The sequence below is a fragment of the Peromyscus maniculatus genome, chromosome 9 (genome assembly GCF_049852395.1).
Source record: "Peromyscus maniculatus bairdii isolate BWxNUB_F1_BW_parent chromosome 9, HU_Pman_BW_mat_3.1, whole genome shotgun sequence".
Taxonomy (NCBI): domain Eukaryota; kingdom Metazoa; phylum Chordata; class Mammalia; order Rodentia; family Cricetidae; genus Peromyscus; species Peromyscus maniculatus.
Window position 1 is genome coordinate 114396578 of NC_134860.1, and position 19305 is coordinate 114415882.

General features: G+C 38.1%; 1 protein-coding gene and 1 long non-coding RNA gene across 2 annotated transcripts in view; one reads left to right on the top strand and one right to left on the bottom strand.

The window, feature by feature from the left end:
• The window catches only part of Gpc6 (glypican 6), a 1071780-nt gene that overhangs the window by 217124 nt on the left and 835351 nt on the right, over nucleotides 1-19305 (top strand). The gene's annotated exons all lie outside the window — the stretch shown is intronic.
• Nucleotides 1578-4721, bottom strand: LOC143267466 (uncharacterized). Its single transcript, XR_013042609.1, has 2 exons — nucleotides 4585-4721; nucleotides 1578-1840 (listed from the first exon to the last, which is right to left on the bottom strand). It is a non-coding gene; the product is annotated as an uncharacterized LOC143267466 (long non-coding RNA).

Below are 19305 nucleotides of genomic sequence, written 5' to 3' on the forward strand. Positions count from 1 at the left end.
GGCTAGCCATTAATTCCAAAAAATTATTTGTTTATTTATTTATTTATTTATTTATTTATTTATTTATTTATTTACTTACTTACTTACTTACTTACTTACTTACTTACTTACTTACTTACTTAACTTACTTACTTACTTACTTACTTACTTACTTACTTACTTACTTACTTACTTACTTACTTTACATCCTGGCCAGTTTTCCCTCATCCCAGTCCCTCTCCCCATCCTCCCACCCCAACCTCCCCCATATCCACTGCTCATCAGTTTCTGTTTAGGTAAGGACAGGTTTTCTGTGAGTACCAACAAAATATGGCATATCAATTCTCAGTAAGACTAAGCATTTCCCCATGTATTAAGTCTGGGCAAGGCAATCCAATAGAGGGAGTAGGGTCCCAAAAGCCAGTAAAATTGTTAGAGACATCCCCTATTCCCACCATTAGGAGTCCCATAAGAGGACTAAGCTACACACCTGCAACACATACACAGCGTGCCTAGGTGAGTCCCATGAAGACTCCCTGATTGTCGGTTCAGTGTCTGTGAGCTCCTATCAGCCCTGGTTGGTTGATTATGTGAGTTTTCTTGTAATGTCCTTCACTTCTCTGGCTCCTACAATCCTTTCTCACCTTCTTCTGCCGGATTCCCTGACTTCTAACTAACTGTTATTAATATTCATTTTAAAGGTGTAATCCATTCCCAGTAGCTTCATATTTTAAAATTAAAAATATTCCTTTTTTGATAAAAAATATTCATGTTACTTTACACTAATGTAGACCTTAAGTATATATTTAGTTTTTATAAAGAACAGTTGGAATTGCTTACATAGTTATTGACATAAGAATATTTTGGTAAATTTAAAATATGCATTTGCTGTCCTGTGTGCATCATTCTAACTCATTTTTTCCATGAATGGCATAAAGGCAGGATCTAGTCTCTTCATGGATAGTGGAGTTGCAATTAATCACTAAGAGTTTCTATGTACTTATAATTTGCAACTGTTCTCTGGTTTTGGCTGAAAATGACATTTTTATGTTGTTGAAACAAGTTTTCATGCTTCCAAAGGAAATGCAATACAATGACCCAGACAAGTAAGTTCCCGGTCAAAATCTAGTTACCTATCATAAACAGTGAATGATATGCTCTTAAATAAACAGTGACCAGTGTAGTAGCGGTTCATTTGGAAACAGGCTTACATGTTTGGGGTTCTGAGTTAGTATCATTTTCAAGGATAATTCTCACGTATTCAGCTATAATAGAAACAACTGCAATTTGACTCTTTTCTGGATGAAATCATTTTCTGCAAGTAAGCTGTAGTCGAGAACTCCTTTAATTACTTCTTTCTTAACTGTTTGTTTCTTAGACACAAAATAAGTGCAATTTTAACAGCAGGTGTCCTTTTTAATAAAAGAAAAAATGTATGAAGCTCTTTAATCTTAACATACTGCTGTATATGAGAATCACTTACTTAAAATTATTCTGTAGGATATTCAGTGATACTCAGATTAGTATTTTCTAAACACATACTGTTTTTTTTTCTTATTGCATTTTTCAATGTGGAGGCTATTAGAGAAGCTGTGACATTGTTGCTGAACATTTTAGGGGTATTTATTATGAACTGGACATTGAGGATGATTAAAGTTGTTTGGGAAGTAATTTCGCTCCGTAGATTGTTCACTCTTGAAATCACAGTATCCCAGCTTTATATGCCTCTTCTCATTGTTTGAGTTTCAGTTCAGGAAGCTTTCTGGTCTCAGAAATGAAGTTTTGTATGGCCTGGTTTGGGTCCTCCGTGATTTGTTTAGTCCTCTGGCATCCAGGTAGGGAGACTGGCATGGACATGTGCCTGAAATGGAAGCACTGTGTGAAATCTTTATTTATAAGTCATCCTGGGAAACAGTAGAACAAATCTTTGTGAGGACTGCATGGACACCACTAGAGTTTACAAATACATTTTCCCATGCTGCTGGTTACTGGAGGCAGGCTCAGTTACTGAAAGTGGTCCTCATTCCTTAGAACGTTTTATGGACCTTGTGAATGCACAGGGATTTCCAGCGTTGAGGCTGGGATGTGGAACTATGGCTGCTGTAGTTAAGCAGGCAGGAAAATCCTGTCGCATTATCTTGAAATGGCCAGTAGGAGCACTGTACTGTTCAATAAGATGAACCAGGAGCATGGGTAACATCCCAGATTTTAACAAAACAGTATACTTATTTTATTAATGCCTCTGAGATCAGATAACACTGTTGGAGATAATCTTAGAAATCCCTTTAAAGACTTCCAAATCCCAGGTATGATGGACCTTTCCAAAGTGAGAAAATACAAAACATTCTGTAACTGGCTACACAGATGTAATCAGAAAGTGGGAATTTTCCTTGTGGTACTACAGCTTAAGCTATTGAGTGAACAAACAGAAAGAATTGTTTGCCTGGAGGCTAGCTGAGCCCATGCCATCTAGACGTTGAAAGATAGACCCAGCAACCAGAATAGGGCTGCATCATGTTTTAAAAAGTGTCTGCTTAGAAAGAGGAGTAAAAGCACTACATGCCAAGAATCCATTACACATTCTCAGTACACACAAACACAAACACATACAGACAAACACCTACCCCCCCCCACATATATGTGTGTTTGTGTGTGTCTACATCTCACTTTTTTCTATAGGATCTGTTTTTATTTCTAGTTGACTTTTGTAGTCCAAGGATGGTGTTAAAAAGAGATTTAGGACCTGAGATTTCAAAATCCTATTTCAAACTTGAATAGTTCAACTTAACAAAGGTACCAAGATAAAGATCTGAGCTTAGAAACACACATACAAACCTAGAACATCTGTGCAACATTGGGCATAAGCATTCCAAAACACTCATAAGAAATACATAAAGTTAATGTATTTAGCCACAGAAAACATAGGTAAGACGTAGGTTTTTTTTTGTTTTGTTTTGTTTTCTTTTCTTTTCTTTTCAATGAGTAGATCAGTTCAAATGGGGTAGAGAATCACCTAAAACAGAAAGTTTCCATCCTTGATGTTTCACTGTTACTGTGTCGGGAAGTTTGTGAACCAGTTAGTGTCAAAAGTTAGAAGATTCAATCCACAGACAACTTTCCAACTTTCTTTTTTGTACTTGGCATGACACTAACTGTAGAACCACTTGTTGTCAACCATTTTGTGTTCTGAGGATCATTCCAAATGCAGGTTCATGTGAACTGGCGTTGAGTGGGAGTGGCCATACAGCATGGCCTTTGGGAGCACAGTTATGATTTCTTTCCCACGGTGAGTGAGACAGAGACATCAGGGGCCAAGATCCTCTGGATTAATTTATTTTGGAAACAGAAAGAAATAAGACATGCATAGAGGAAGGAATTTGTGAAGTCATTGCTGAGAAATGAAATTTGCAACAAAAGCAAGATAAAAGCTCTATTTTGATAACTGAATGTCAAATCATACATTTCTTATGAGACAATTTGTTTACTTTGGCGACAATGATATAACTTCTTGTTTCTGATAAGCAGTGTGTCACTTCCACCTGTGGCTTTTGTCACTGTGTCTCCTAGGGATGCTAATGCTCAAATAAAAACTAATTAACATTTTAAACTGTAAAATATACACATTGATTTAAGGGGTGTGTTTCTTTAATATTGCTTTGACATATAAAAACACATCTTGCTGATTTCTCCACTTGTTTAAAGGGGAGGCCTTTGCAATGCTTAATTAAATTTACTGGTTCTTATTATCTGGGTTCTGTTTTCTATTTCAAGTAAATGAATCTGGTGATATTTAAGCTGCGGTTTATATTTAAGCTGGGTTTTGTGGACAAGAACAGGTCCTTTTTCAAAGAAGCAGTTTTGTGAAGATGTAATTTATATAAAATATAATTTACCTTCTTCAAGTACGCAGCATGCTGAATATTAGTATATGAACAGAGTTACTCTTCAATCCATATTTCCTAATTCCAGAACATGTTCAACACCCATAAGGAAATCTCATATCCTCTGCTTCTAGACCCCACTTGGCACTCACTATTCTGTTGTCTAAGTCTGAATTTGTCTACTGTGTTCGTGTTAAATGAGTTTTAATTTCCTCCATGATTATTGTGAGACATTTGATTGCACTGTGTAAAGATAGGTCACTGTGAATGATTGAATATAAAGCTAAATGGCCAATAGGTAGGCAGGAGGTATAGCAGCAGCTTCTGGACAGAGAGCTTTGGGAAGAAGAAAAGCAGAAACCTCAGCCCAACTAAGAGGGAGCAAGACATGCAGGAGGAGAAGTAAAAGCCCTGAATCACATGGAAATGCATAGATTAATAGAAATTAGTTAATTAAGAGCTAGTTGGACAAGCCTAAGCTATTGGCCGAGATTTTATAATTAATATAAGTCTCCATGTTAGGTTTTTTTTTTTTTTTTTTGTGAGCTGTTTGCCCAAAGAAAAATCTGTCTACATATGGTGCCCCACATTGGGCATATGATCAGCCTGCCACTGTAATGATTTCCTAATTGTTCCAGTATAATAAAAACTTGGAAGTCAATTATTGAGATAATTTCCTGAACAATCAGCCCCAAATATTCCCCAAAACATCTCTTTTCCCTACCTGTCCACTTTAGGCACTCTGCAATGTCTTCCAAGACCTTTATGGCTAATTGCAGTCAGCCAATCACTGACTCCATCCTTTGATGAAGATTGCTTTATTGGGACAGTGGATTTGCTGGATGGACCATTCACCTGCAACACATGATGTCACATCAGCAGGACTCCACCCATTGTTATTATCTTATAATAGTCCATGGAGTGCATTTTTTCTTCTATTTACATGCTTAGCCATTAGCAGATATTTGGGTTGTTGCTACTCTTTTTGTGTTGTGAATATATTTTTATTTCTTTTGAGTATATACCATGGAATGGAATTCCTGGATCAACTGATAATTCTGTGTTTATCCGGAATTACTTCCTGACACTTTTGGCAAGCAGCTGATCCCCATCAGTGGGCTGCTGGCAATGTGTGAAGCTCTGTGCTCGATTTCTGTAGAAATAGTGGTTGTCATTTGCTCCATCCAGGGGTTATAATGTCCTGTGTCCTGTGTCTTCATAATTATCTGATGGCTACTGATGCTAAGTGTCTTCCCAAGTACCTAGCAGCTACGTGTATAGCATCTTGGAAGACCTGCAGGTTTAGGTCCCTTCCCATGTTTTTAATTAGGTAACTCATCTTTTAAATCAAAAAGTAGAGTGGACTATTTACATATTTTGAGTATCAGCCCCTTAATAGATAGTTGATCTACAAATATCATCTTCCATCTTGCCTATTATCTCTTCACTCTCTAGATGGTTTCTTTTGCTGTCAAATTTTTATTGTTCGTGATATTGATGCAATTTTAGCATTATTCATTTTTCTTTTGTCACTTATGCTTTTGTGATTTTATCTGTGTGACTACCACCTAGTTCAGAACCATACTTTTAGTCTCTTTTCTTGATGCTAAGAATTTTATTATTTTACACCTCACATTTGTCTCCTTTGAGGTCACATCAGTATTCCCTGTGAGTCAGCCACCTGCCTCTTCCCTCTTGTCTGTAGATAGACACATTCTAGCCTTGTTTCTTGAAAACTGTGTTTGGCATAGAAAGCCAGAAAAGTAAGCATTATTTCTGGACTTTCAGGTCTCATCCATTATTGTCATTGAGTCTCTTCCTGTCAGAGCCCTATTGTCTTGGGTCTTCTGGTTTTTTAGCAGTTCTTGATAGTGGCACATTGGCACATCAGACTCCTCCAGCATTTCCCTGGTTGTCACCACTGAGTCTGTCGGGGTACCTTTCATGCCCTGTGAATTTTAGATTCCATTTCTCAGTTTGTTAGGAATTGCACTTGATCTTTGGGCTAGTGTCGAGTTTTGACATCTTCCTGGTAGTTCCAGATGTCATTTATTTATGCTTTCACTTATTTTCATAATGTTTTGTAGTGTGCAGCAGGTAAGTCTTGTACTTCTTATTATATCTATTCTGAAGCATTTCATACCTAATCACATTTTTACCCACTCACTATCAGCGTACAGAAATGAAATTATTTTCATTTGATGTTCTTATAACCTATAACTTTGCTGAATTCACTTATTAGTTCTATATTTAATGGTTTATCTAGTTTTTTTTCCATGCAGAAGATCGTACATCTTATAATAGAGATATCTTTATTCTCTTCCAATTTGAGTGCCTTTTATTTCTTTTCCCTGTTAATTGCTCTTCTGATAGTGTGATATTTTTAAAAGGATTAATTCACCAGAGGTAAGATGGAAACTAATTGGTTGTATTTTTCCAAAGTTAGTTTGAAAGTTTGTTCAAAGAGGACTCTAAAATAAAACAATGAAATTTATATGAATCAGATCAAATTCAAAGTTTATTTTCAGAAGGCTAAATTTGGAAGTATTTTATTTCTGTCTGAAGTTGTCTGAAGTTGTCCACTTTGGCTGTAGATATCTGAATGTAGGCATTAATGTACAATTAAAGCATTGAACCCTATATATCAACCTGACTACACTGTGACAATCAGTCTGATAACAGAGAGAGACAGTTACTCAGTGGCTGATGTGGGGTAGGATATACCCATTGGGGGCAGTATTTGAAGTCCTAACTCGTGTTGTAGTTGGTTGCTTTAGGAGGATTCACATATTCACTACATGACTCACACCTATGAATAATTTACTATGAATGTATTGTTCATTGCTAGATTTTCTATGTAATTCTTTTGAACATTGTTTAATTACCTGTTCCTGTATACCTAAGTTTTCAAACAATAGTCCATATTTTCCTTTGTGTTGTTGGTCTGTTTTATTTCGAATAATTTTTCCAAGCATATCTGTGTGGTATCAAACATCAGGCCACGGACCTTGTCAAGGCTGATTACTAAGCCATGGGTATCACCGAGTCATGTGAGTTCCCAGGGGCAACTGAAACCACAGAGAGTAAAATGGAAGATAAAAGGAAACTACTCTACTTGGTTACTTGGTTCATTCGCCTAAACTGATGGCTAAGAAAGTGATTGCCCAGAAATATAAAACAAACCTGCAAGAATACACAGAAACAAAACCCACAGATGACATGAAATATTTATCATATTCCTTTATGTGTGAATACATACTCAAATGTAATTCAACTCTATCAATGGAATTTTAAGACTGCATTTGTTAGAGGAATACACAGGCCCCAAAGTACAGTGCACGAAACACTGACTGCTGTTACATCTCTTGCTAATTATCCTATAACATTTATTTGTATTTATCTCATATAAAATGAAGAGGTTTCATAATTCCAAGATGTGTACTTAAACTGGGATACTTTTTTCATCCTGGGTGAAGGGAGGAGGGGTCTGGACCTGCCTCCACTGAATCTACCAGGCTGAGCTGAATCCTCAGGGGAGTCCTTGCCTTGGAGAGATGAAATGGGGGGTGGGTTGGAGGGAGCGGGGAGGAGGGGAAAGGACAGGGGAATTCGTGGCTGATATGTAAAATTAAATTAATTATAAAATTAAAAAAACATTCTCTCATAATATATTACAGTATACAAATGTGAAAAAAATTGTTTTTGAAACATGCTGTGGTTTTTGTCACTAAGTATTTCTGCTTGGATTTTAAAGTACAAGGGTTCAGAGTAAAAACTTCTTAAAAATCAGATACAACGAAAAGCTCAAGGCTTTGATTCAGCAATGCCCATGACTTTACTACTCAGTCTTGAGTAGGTAAGAGATAATGATATATGTCATAACATGGACACACTTGGAAATATTGCATAACTGATATAATTCAAACACACAAAATAAAAACCAGAATACTGTTTGATACATGAAGTATACATGAATAGATGCTGAAACAGTTTTTAAGGTAAGGAGTGGTAAGAGGAACTGGGAAATGCAGGTGAAAAGATGCAGAGTTGCAAATATTTAAGATGCACATGTCTGGAAATCTAATGTGTATCCTGAGAACTGTAATTTGGAGTTATATTGTGTTTGGGATTTCTGCTGTGCAGAGTCCAGCTGCTCTTACGATGGAGAACATTGGAACTATGTGATAGAAAAGGTGTTTTAACTGTTTCACTCTCCTTTTTATTACAGACATAAATTATGTCATAAACCTTAAATATATACAATAAAATTTCCTTTTAAAATGAGCCCATAGGTTGGGCTTAGCAATATCATGAGGCAAAGGCACTCATTCTAACAATCGCTAATATTTGGAGACTTGACACTTTATACACCAGCAGAGGTTGTTTCTGTATTGTGGTATTGGCAGTGGCTATATTGAATGTACTTTTAATTGTGATGTTCATTCTTATGTCATCAAGGAAGCTAAGACATTCATTTAGGTGTCTTTGTCACTGTCAGAGCTCAGCTTTCCCCCTTTAATAGCTGTGTCACTTATGAGGAACTGTGCAAACCACTTCACATTCTCCATTAGATTTTTGCATTGTCTCTGCTCATTTTCAGATAGGAGATGTCATCTCTTCTGTGACGTGTGCTGGTCAATATCACTGAAGCACAGGCATCTTAGACTAGAAAGGGACTACATTGTTTGATAGAATATGCTGTGGAATGTAATTACTTAGAAGCAGTTTTATAGATGCTATAATATTCCATAGATACAGTGATGCACTTAGGAGGCCGAAGTAGCAAAATGAACCCAAGGCTGTCCTTTGCTATGTACCAAGATTAAACAAATAGCAACAAAATACAAACAAACAAACAAAAAACAAAACAAATATATAATAGTCCATGTACTTTTTATCCAAATCTGAGAATTGCCATCCACTCACCCACTGTCCTTCCACCTATCCAATAATATTTAAGAGGCCTTTAGCTATATAATCTTAATATCCAAGCATGCTTTATCCTTTTCTTCAATGGTTGCATTTTAACATTAAACGTATTCATTGTTTTGTTAATAGAGTTTTGAATTGACTGGACAGTCAATAACAGCACCAAAATAATGTCTGTTCTTATTTAGTTTTTTTATTTAATTAATTATTGGAAAGTAAGAATGTAGCTATAATACACACCATGTTTCCAGGTGGCTGCTGCATCCTGGTGTCAGCCCCAGAGGAGGATTGTTTTTATCACCATGGCGACAACAATCAAAATGAAACGTGTCTCTTCCACCACAGCCAAAGCCCATTCTCTTCATGGTAATGGGTCCATTGCATAGCCTGCCCATGACCATCATAAGGCTTGTCTGTGCAGAAAATACACAATGCTCTCCAAGAAATAAGTTTCACTCTTGGTTTATTCCACTGAATTCTTTTCAAGTCATGGTTCATATAGGAGATGAATCGTAAACCATTACTGAAAGCAGATGGAAGTTTCATTAAAATAAAAACATTTAAAATTGAAAATAGCAATGTGATTGTCCGTCTGGGTTTCATTGACTCCTACACAGGTGTGCATTTGTACATGTACATGCTTTTACATGTTTGGCTGTGAGTGAGTGAGTGAGTGAGTGAGTGTGTGTGTGTGTGTGTGTGTGTGTGTGTGTGTGTGTGAATGCTTGCATATATGTATGAGTGTCCATGAATATGTGTGGGCATATGTGTGTTCATGCATATGTGTGAGTGTATTGTGTTCATGTATGTGTGTGAATGTGTGTGTATATGCACGTGTATGAGAGATCATGCATGTTTGTATGTGTGTGCGTGTGTATACACGTAAGTGTGCGTGTGTGCACGTGTAACCTAAGAGACAACTTCAGGTGTTGGTCAGGAGCCTCTATAAAGTTCCTCACTGGCCTGGAGCTCATTGAGTGGCTGGGCTCTCTGCTCCTTGAGCCCCAGGGACACCTGCCCCTCTCTTTCATTGCTGCAGTGACAAGTGAGCCTCTACACCTGTGTGTTTCTCTGTGGCATCTGGCGATCAAACCCAGGTCTTCATTCTTGGAGGCCACTGCATTCTTGTCTGACCCATCTCTCTAGCTCCCATGTTTAAGATCTTGGGTTATCCATTTAGTGTTGTCTATGTAAGAGTTCTCATAACTCTAAAAGTGAAGTGGGAGTGATCTATGCATCTGTAGTTGGTAGTTGTCAAGTAGGGCTTAGGCAAAGAAGGATTTCTTAAGTGGGATATGCCTCATTTTTCATAATTTCAGCTAAAGAAATATATTAGGCACGGGTCAATAAATAGCAAAAAATTCTTCCTTTGCTATAATCTTCCTTTCTTTTGGCCAAATGTAGATTTTCTGCTTAGAATATTCAGTATGTCCCAAGTGATCACAGTTTTCATCTGCAAGTTCTTGTCCTTTGCAAGTCTTATTATTAGTAGCTTTTTTGGAATTTCCATTTTATTTGCAAAATGATACTAGAATTGTTTCCTTTAAATACAATATCCAATCTGAGTTAATCATCCTTAATCTCTTGTTATGTCTTTAATGAGATTTGAATATAAATAATTTAAATATATTTTAGTTGCATGACAGATAATTGCCATGTCACTCAGAATTCTGTTATATGACCCAATCTGTGTTAGTAGGAATCATAAAATAAGACGATTATTTTGGAATATTTAAGCATTTGTCAGTGTTTACCACACATGCACTATGGGTTATGGTTAAAGATCAAATGAATGTGCAGCTCAGCTTTAGTAACTACATACATATAAACATATGGAGGGTTATATGATAAAGGTTGTACTCTAGTCTGGCAAAAGATGAATCATTGTGAGGAAGTGAAACTTAGAAGAGCAGGAAAAGGCCATGGTTCATTATGATAACATAAGCAACAGTCCTTGCAGCAATGTGCAGATGATGGGTGGGTTGACTATGAGAAGATGTATAAAGCAGTTGATAGTATGTGTAGATGTCAGAAGTTGACAAGGTTTACCAGATAGCTCAGCAACATGGCTCAGCAGATAGAAGTGCTTGTTACCAAAGCCTAATGACCTGAATTTGATGTTCTTTCTAAGAAGCCTCAGTGTGTTTATGGGTTTCATGTTTCTCTAACTGCGATTTTAGAATTCTGATAACAGGCTCTACATGAAGAAATTGTTTTCTAACCAATGATGTGTTAAGACAAAGCAACAAGCAGAAACTTATAATCAGTAAATGAAAGTAAATTTGGGTATTCTTTAGTACTCTTTTATGTGTTGGTTTTGTCTTCACAATAAATTCTTTATGTGTTGTTTCTTACCTTGATTGGGTTGCTGACTGCCCTCTTTAAAAATCTGTTATCTCAGTAGCATAAGGTAGCATCTCAAACTCAAGAATAGCCCCATGTAATTTAGAGGTTTATGACCATTTGTACAGTCTCGGACATGGTCCATACGTTTGAAGAGCTGAATTACTTCACCTATGAAATGGAAATGATATAAATTTTTACTGAAAGGTTGACATTCAAGACTTGGGTATTTTTAGCCTTGAGGGCTGCTTATGTCCACTGGCCATTGAGATTGGTTCTAAATGGACTGCTGCCTCGCTGGAACACAGTGCTCCTGTGATGACAAAAACGAAGTCCTTACCAAGACACTGGGCTTTTAGTCCGTGGCTAATATTTTGTCATTAATTTCCTTATGTATTGTTCTTGGCTGAGATAATATGATAAAAGACCTCCTTCATTAAAAGCAGAAAGATAGTCGTGATGATGAGAAAGCTATTCAAATCTAGAGTGATACACATTTGGTGTCTTCAAATAGCTGGCTGGAGTCCCCAGAGAACAGTTGAGATGGAGATCATGAGTTAGAAGTATGAGAGTTGATCCGGATATTGTCTTCCCTGTGGAAAGCCCTTTGGTACTTTTCTTTTAACATGTCTGTTTCAATCACCACAATCCAAGATACAAGGAAGGAAAGCCTTTGAAAACAAGATTTGTGGGAAATGAAGCTAATATATGGAATTCATATGTCCTAGAAGAGAGAGTGATAACCATTCAAGTAATGTATTAAAACAAAATTTAAGTTAAATTTAAAATTTGAAACTCTCATTTATTGATGATTTTAAAGGCAGATATTGTTATGAATATGTCTTGATCTTTGTTCAGAAATCTTTAGTGAGTGAATTATATCATCCGTCTTCTTTATCTTACCAAAATCACAATGCTTTTACAACTTAAAATATAAATAATTGTATATTCAATATTAGAGTATTGTACATGCTGTTTTCCTTTATCTATGGTTTGAACACTCTTATGCTTTCTTAACAAAACTTAGCTAGGCTACTCATAGCTTTTAAATGCTGGCCTTTATATTTGATTCTGCTTTGTAAACACAGACAACCTATTATAGTTGTTTGACTTGAAATATTGGAGCCAGCCTGTCTGGCCCTGTCAATTATAAGCTCTGTGACCTTGGACAACTTACTTAACTTCTCTGTGCTTTGGCAACTTTGTCTATAAAAACTGGTTGTTCTCCCCCTTCCTGCCCCCCAGGGAATCTGTGGCTGTTATGTAGAACTGAATGGTATTGTAAAATAAAATTAAATTAAATTAAAAAAAATTGAAAAAACAAAACAACAAAAATACTGGTTGTTATTTAGAAACTATTTTATATTGCTTTTATGATGATTTACTAAGTTAACATTTATACTGCACTTAAAAGTGTGCCTTATTCCATCAACAGTATTTGATAGATATAAATGAAAGGTGAAGATTCTTAGGTAGAACAATTTGAATTTGTCAACTTTAGTTCTTGCTCTGAGCATTGTGGTGAAGAAATCGTGAAAACTTTAACACCCACCCGAGCCGAATTTCTTTTCCTTGTGTGTCTGTTTGGGTAACCTCAAGAAGGCAGTGGTGGGTTATGACATGATGTCAGGTTGCTGCCCAACATGAGTCTCTGTGGTTGACTCTGTCTGTGTATTTTATGAGTAAAAGATTAAAACAACCCAAATCTCGATTTTTCCTCACATGGGATGAAAGCATAATGTTTCACTCTTCATATTGGAAGGGATAGTAGCCTGCAGCCTGGACATTCATATTGTGTTCTGATTGCTCGTGAGAAAGCTGAAGTCACACCGTTCTCTTTATCATTATGTGATGAGAGTTGTCACCCCTCTTTATGAACAGCAAATTCTTCGCTCAGGGAGCAGCCAGGGGCAGATCATAAAATAAAGGATTATAGAGCAAAGATATTAGTGAAATGGAAGCATCAGCACTTCTCACTGTATTTAACTCAAAGACGATGAGGTCTGCCTGGGGAGCTAATACTGCTTAACTGTGTTTGGGCAAAAAGCCAAAAGGAAATTGTATTTCAAAGAAAGAAAGTCTGGCACCCCATATGCTGGGCAATCCTGGTCAGTTAACAGGGATATATGGCCATTTTAGACTGAAGATAAAAGGCTAAAAATAAACTTTTATGTTAACGAAAACAATGTTGATACAGTTTGAACCTGGAGGGCAATTGATACCATATCAGGTCCTTACATAATTCAAGCTAACATTGTTTGGGGGAGCAAAGCTGGTATCTTTCACTGCAGACAACATCCCATGTGCAATTAATTCACTCTCTGTATTATCTGAGCCAAAGAAACAGTAATGATGATCATGACAAATGGGTGAAGCAGAGGTCATTGCAGAAGTTGCCATAATGTTTCTGAGAGCCTAGGCTGTCCTTGCGTCCAGAAAATTCTGGTTATTCATCAATATTCATTTGTAATTATAGGTAGTCTGTATGTGTCTGTGTGAGGGTATACCATGTGTGTGCAATTGCCCTCAGAGGCATGAAGAACGTATTGGTTCTCCCAGAGTTGCAGATGGTTTGGATTTTTCTGACCTGGGGGCTGTGCATTGAACTTTAGTCCTGTGGATGAACATCTCATCATCCTCCTCGAAATCCACAAGAAGAGAATCCCACCTCAAGAAGGCATGTTAGAAGGAGAGAAGTACATACGCCAGATTCTCAGAGTGTGCTGTTCTGTGTATGAGAGTTTCTAACTTTGGGAAATTATAACAACATTATTGGAAATCAACTTGACAGAGTTTATATCTGCATTAAAAGTTCTAAAAGTGTTTGCCTTTAGCTGTGCAAAGATGGTACATGCCTCTAATCCAAGCACTCTGGAAGGAGAGGCAGGCAGATCTCTGAATTCAAGGCCAACCTGGTCTATAGAGAGAGTTTTAGGACAGACAGGGCTACACAGAGAAACACTGCCTCAAAAAACAAGCAACAACAAAAAAGTTTACCTTTTTCTCTTCTACACTATAATATAGTAACAATAAACACAGAAAGAGAGTAAATGGCATTCCTATGATAGTATGAGAAGGGAGTTTCCAACTCTGTGCTAGAAGGAGAATGTCATCTCTTTCTGTGTCTCTAGACTGGGAAACGATCAGTCAAAGTCCCCAACCTTTCCAGCTCTGGTCTTCATGTGAGTTTCACAGTTCCTGGTTATTCTCTGATGATGCTGGGGACTCTAATTGATATTGCTAGAGATCTCCATGCATGGTGTAGACTGGCCAGCTGCCACTTTGAGAATACACTGTTATTTCTTTTTAGACCTGCAACATCTAAGTGTGACACTTAAGGCACTATCCTTATCCATGTGACATCTTGGTTTTAACACAAAACTATTCACAGACTTGGTTCATTAGAGACCCAAATTCACATGGCAAGTGAAAAGGAATTCATAAGGATTAACATGGGTTTCAGTTTTTCACGTTGACTTCATTGTATGAGAAAGCCCTACTATAGTTCGGGCACGGGCCATCTGTGACCTGAAGACAGGAATGACGGTGGCAATGGTGTAATATTTAGGTCATGATGTATAGAGACAGGAACTCCCATGGGTTTGGAAATGGCTTTGTCTGCTTAGGCAAGACAGAAGAATGTACACATGGATGATACTGTAGGTATTGTTTAGAAACACAGTCAGCAAGTGGGTTCACAGGAATTCCTGCCATTGAACTGGAAGATTGCATTCAAATCTAGCTCTTCCAAACCTCTGGTGTTCATTGTTCCTGTTTCTCTCTGGCTTTGTTTACCTAGTGCAGCCACTCTTTGTCTTCCTGTGTGTAAGCAGCTAAGTGTGTCTTCACTGAGCTCTTGGTGTGGTATAATGCCATAGCATTTATGTTTTAAGGCGTTCACAGGATGGCAGTTGTATGTGCTTTTGCTGGCATCCTCTGAATTTCAACTTGAACCAAAAAACTTCCCACCCTTTAGGACCCTGTTCCTGGTGAAATCTGTGCCATTTCCATCGTGGAGACCCGTCATACCTCTCTGCCTATCTGCTTTGCACCTTGTGCCCTCTGGTTTTGCTGAATGGGCTTTTTCTTGGAATCCAGTGTAGGATAATTCCCCAACCCAGGATGCATGACAATGATGACACATGTGAGTCCTCACACTGATGGTCAGTGTCACGTGCAAGGAGAAAGGGCTGAAATCAGAGATCCAGGGTGCTGACTGAACAGTAACAGTAGATGTGATTCACCGGATACTGGGCCTGGGCTGGGAAGTGAAGAAGAAGACAATGTTCACAGAGTTGGTGGAGATTTGGATTCTCTGGCGCTTGAGTTATGAGGGTACCCTCAAGGGCTTCTGACAGTCATTGGTCAGCAGTCAGGGTCAGCACGGAAGGGTGGGCCAGCAGTGAGGAGAGCTGCTAGAGCAGTGAGAAAATTCATTTTTATATCAAAGCAGACAAACCACAAAAGGATATTTGCATCTCATTTGACATTCCACCAACATATATCTATTCTACATCCTAGGAACTCTTCTTCAGTGTTCACTCATGTTTATTTGGAATTAAATGTGGATTAGCCAATGCATGCTAGGAATGTGTTTTAAAGTTTTTTAGCAGCTCTGTTTAAACACCTTTTTTTTTTCTGTAATGAAAATTTTATTCTCTCACGGGTAAAGGGATCCATATAATCACCTTTTAAAGAGCATAGAAAGTGTTATGGTTAAAAATAGGGAATGAGCACAAAGGGCATTGAATTTGCAATAGCAATTCTAATCTGATTCTCTCAAAATATGGCCCATTCTCTTCCCACACGAAAACCTCCTACAAAATGTCACACTTGGATGACTAAGGCCCATGCATGTGTGAGAAATGACACCTGAAGATAGCTATGACCTCACTCTGAGTTTGTGAGCCTTCTCTATTTAGCAAGCGCATCCTGTTACTTTAGACATAGTTCCTGTGTGATATGAGCAGTGTTAGGATCCAGTTGTATATGTTCCTCAGTTTAGCACATGTAGCCAGCCAGTTAACTGGAGGAGAGAAGATGCAGGCCACTCTGTTGTTTTCTGTTTAATAGAGGATTGGGAGTTTGGAAGTCATCAGAGTAATTTGCAAAGGGCTTAAATCCCAAAATTCTGTCCAATAGTTTGATTCAGATTTGTTACCAGAGAAATGTCCCCATGGAGAGTAGTCAGCTTTATGAATGAGCTATACCCACTAGAAAGCCTGTCCCCATAAGTCGGGGAATCAGAAGTTGTGTGGAACAGCCTTTTTTGAGGGCATCAGGGTTAGGGGACCTGATTTATGGACCAGAAATTTCTTGGCTGAGTTTTCACACGAAGTCTCTCCTGAATTTTTGAACTGTCAATGTGAACATAAAAGTGAATGGCACTTTGTTTTTCTTTTTAATTATGCATGACTTTATCCATGTGGGCAAATGTATTTTGGGCCATAAAACTGATATAGTACCTTCCAAATATTGCACTGAAAGATGCATTAGGAAATTTAAGAAGTAACTCTTAAAAGAGAAGAAGTCAAACATTTGCTGACTAATTTATGAGGAGAAGGTTGGACTTCAGCAAAACTGTGAAGCACACAGAACACACTTGTATTCAATAGTGCTTGGAACTCAACAACTGACCTACAACCTCAGCTCCAAAGACACTTTTGTAATCAATACATTGATTCATCTCCCTTTAATGTAGCCATTTTCTGGTCTTCCTAATCACCCTCATGGGCAGCTTGTCACAAGTAGTTATGTATTTATATACTATTTTATTTAGCACAAACTTACTTAATACAATTTCTGAGGTGGTTATTGAGTTACTGTACAGGGATCCATGTCTGCAATGTGGCAATGACATTCATTGCTAACCTGTTGCTTCACAAGGTCCATTTCATTTAAACATGGCTGTGCGTGGGTTGTGGCGGATCATTAAGGCAGGAGTGAGCCAAGTTATCTGTAAAGGGCCAGGTAGTAAAATTTTAAATATCACGAGCATATTCAAGAATCATATCCATGCTAAAGATATGAGATTATCACATCACAGATTCAAAATATGAAAGGTCATATTTTACCCAGTAGGCCATACAAAACAGGGATTTTACCTCTGGGTTACAGTTTATTGATCCCTGCTTTTAGAAAATATTATTCCAGGCATTGATTATCTCAGCATTCCAGACCACTACAATCTTATGCCTGAATCTTTTGTTAAAATTTAAAAAATGTTTTATTCATTTTACATACTAACCACAGATCCCCCTCTCATCCCTCCTCTCGTCTCCCCCACCTAACCCCTCCTGCAACCCATCCCTCATCCTCTCCTCCAAAAGAGTAAGTTCTCCCACTGGGGGCCAGCCAAGCCTAGCACATTCAGTTGAGGTAGTACCCAGCCCCTCCACATGCTTCAAGGGTGAGCAAGGTGTCTGGCCATAGGTAGACAGATATGCCTGCATCTTTTTTAACTTAAATTTGTGGATCTATTTATTTATTATATGCATGTATGTGGATGTTGGTGCCACAGAATGGGTACTAAGGTCAGAGAACAACTGCAGATTGATCCTTTCCTTTTACCATGGAGTCCTGGGAGTTGATTGTAGGTTGTGAGGCTTTGCTGCATACTCCATGAGCCACTGAAGCTCATTATACAGTATAATGAATCCATTGTAAGAAATGAGAGACCACTATGCCTATGCCTTTTAGACTAAGATCCAAGAAAGGTTGCGTGTTCATCAATGGATGTCTGCAAACAGCTGCATATCAGAAGGGAGGGAGTCACCTCAGAATATGACCAAAGATGCCCACAGTGTCAGGTAAAGCACACTTAGGCTTTTTTGGCCTGTATTCCAGAGAGTGATGGGAAGAAGGGAAGGGAAACGTTAGAGTGTTTTACTTAGAATCTCAGAAGACCTGGCAGCTTACCAGTGCATATGGCAGAAGCTCTATAAAAAAAACTTCAGTAAGGGAGGGTAAATGGGATTGTGTTAGGATAATTATTCTCATTTTCTTATCAAGTCTTGAGGTGAATCAGATTTCCAGAGGGTTGGTCTCTGGGACAAGTGATTGACAGGTCCACCTGAGTTAATTCTTAAAGGAGGAGGCAGCAGTATGCAGTGGTCTAATACAAATACAATATTTGGAGCAGATCAGAATGCCATTTAACTTGGTGAGAGACAGAGTGCAGCTTCTGCAGTTTTGGCCAAGAGGACGTAATTTTCCTTTATTGCTCTTGGGAGTATTATATTTCCTTTTTCATGTATTTTAATGCATAAGGAGGGGCAGTTGTGAAGTTTAGCTTTCTAATGTTTCCAGTCTATGAGCTGGAACCTTCAGGTCATTGAAAGAACTGAGCAGGTAGCCCAGAGTTTTGGTCACACCCTCACATATTACTTCCAGGTGGCTGTGTAGAATGAGGAGAAGGACAGTAAGAAACCATACCAGAAACTACAGCCCCACAGAATCAAGAACGTTTCCAACTTCTGGCTATGGACGAGTTTGCTTTCAAAGTCTGTAGACGGCTGGACCACTTTCTATCCCCTGTCCTCATCAACAGAATTCTCTCCTATGCTAAAGAGGGGACCCAGTGGGGCTGGAGATGTATGTGAACGTCTCCTGTAGAAGACTTGGCCTTTCCTGAATACACCACACTGGATTCTCGAGTCTGTCATAGACAAGTCTTGAGAGGGGAAAAATAACCCAAAACTCTTTAATAGAGAAGACCTAGTAAGAATTCTAAGAATAGATGATGCAAGCTCTCTCAATTCTATGAAATTGATTGCTAAGAAATTCAGTGACTATATGATATGCATTGTGTTCTAGAATAAAGCTTGTTTTAGAGAGCTTTTGACATGGTTGGCAGTTAGTGGTGACATTTGCACATTAGAATAATAAATATAGAGTATAATCTCTTAAAATTTGGAGAGATGGGGTTTTCTGTTTAACTCCCTCCTGTCTGATACAGTGTTATTCAAGGACAGAAAGCTGTTGCTTTCCCAGCCCCCAATCCTCCTTTTGTTTAAACACATCCAAAACACAAATGTACACCTGTTGTGCACTTTACCAGGAGTCCTGGCTCAGGCTCATGCCAAGCACCACTGAGGTTTGGTCGGATGATTGCTGTGAGTTGAGGGTAGTCTGGATCAGGTCAGCCTGGCGTAAGGTGTGTGACCTGTCTCAG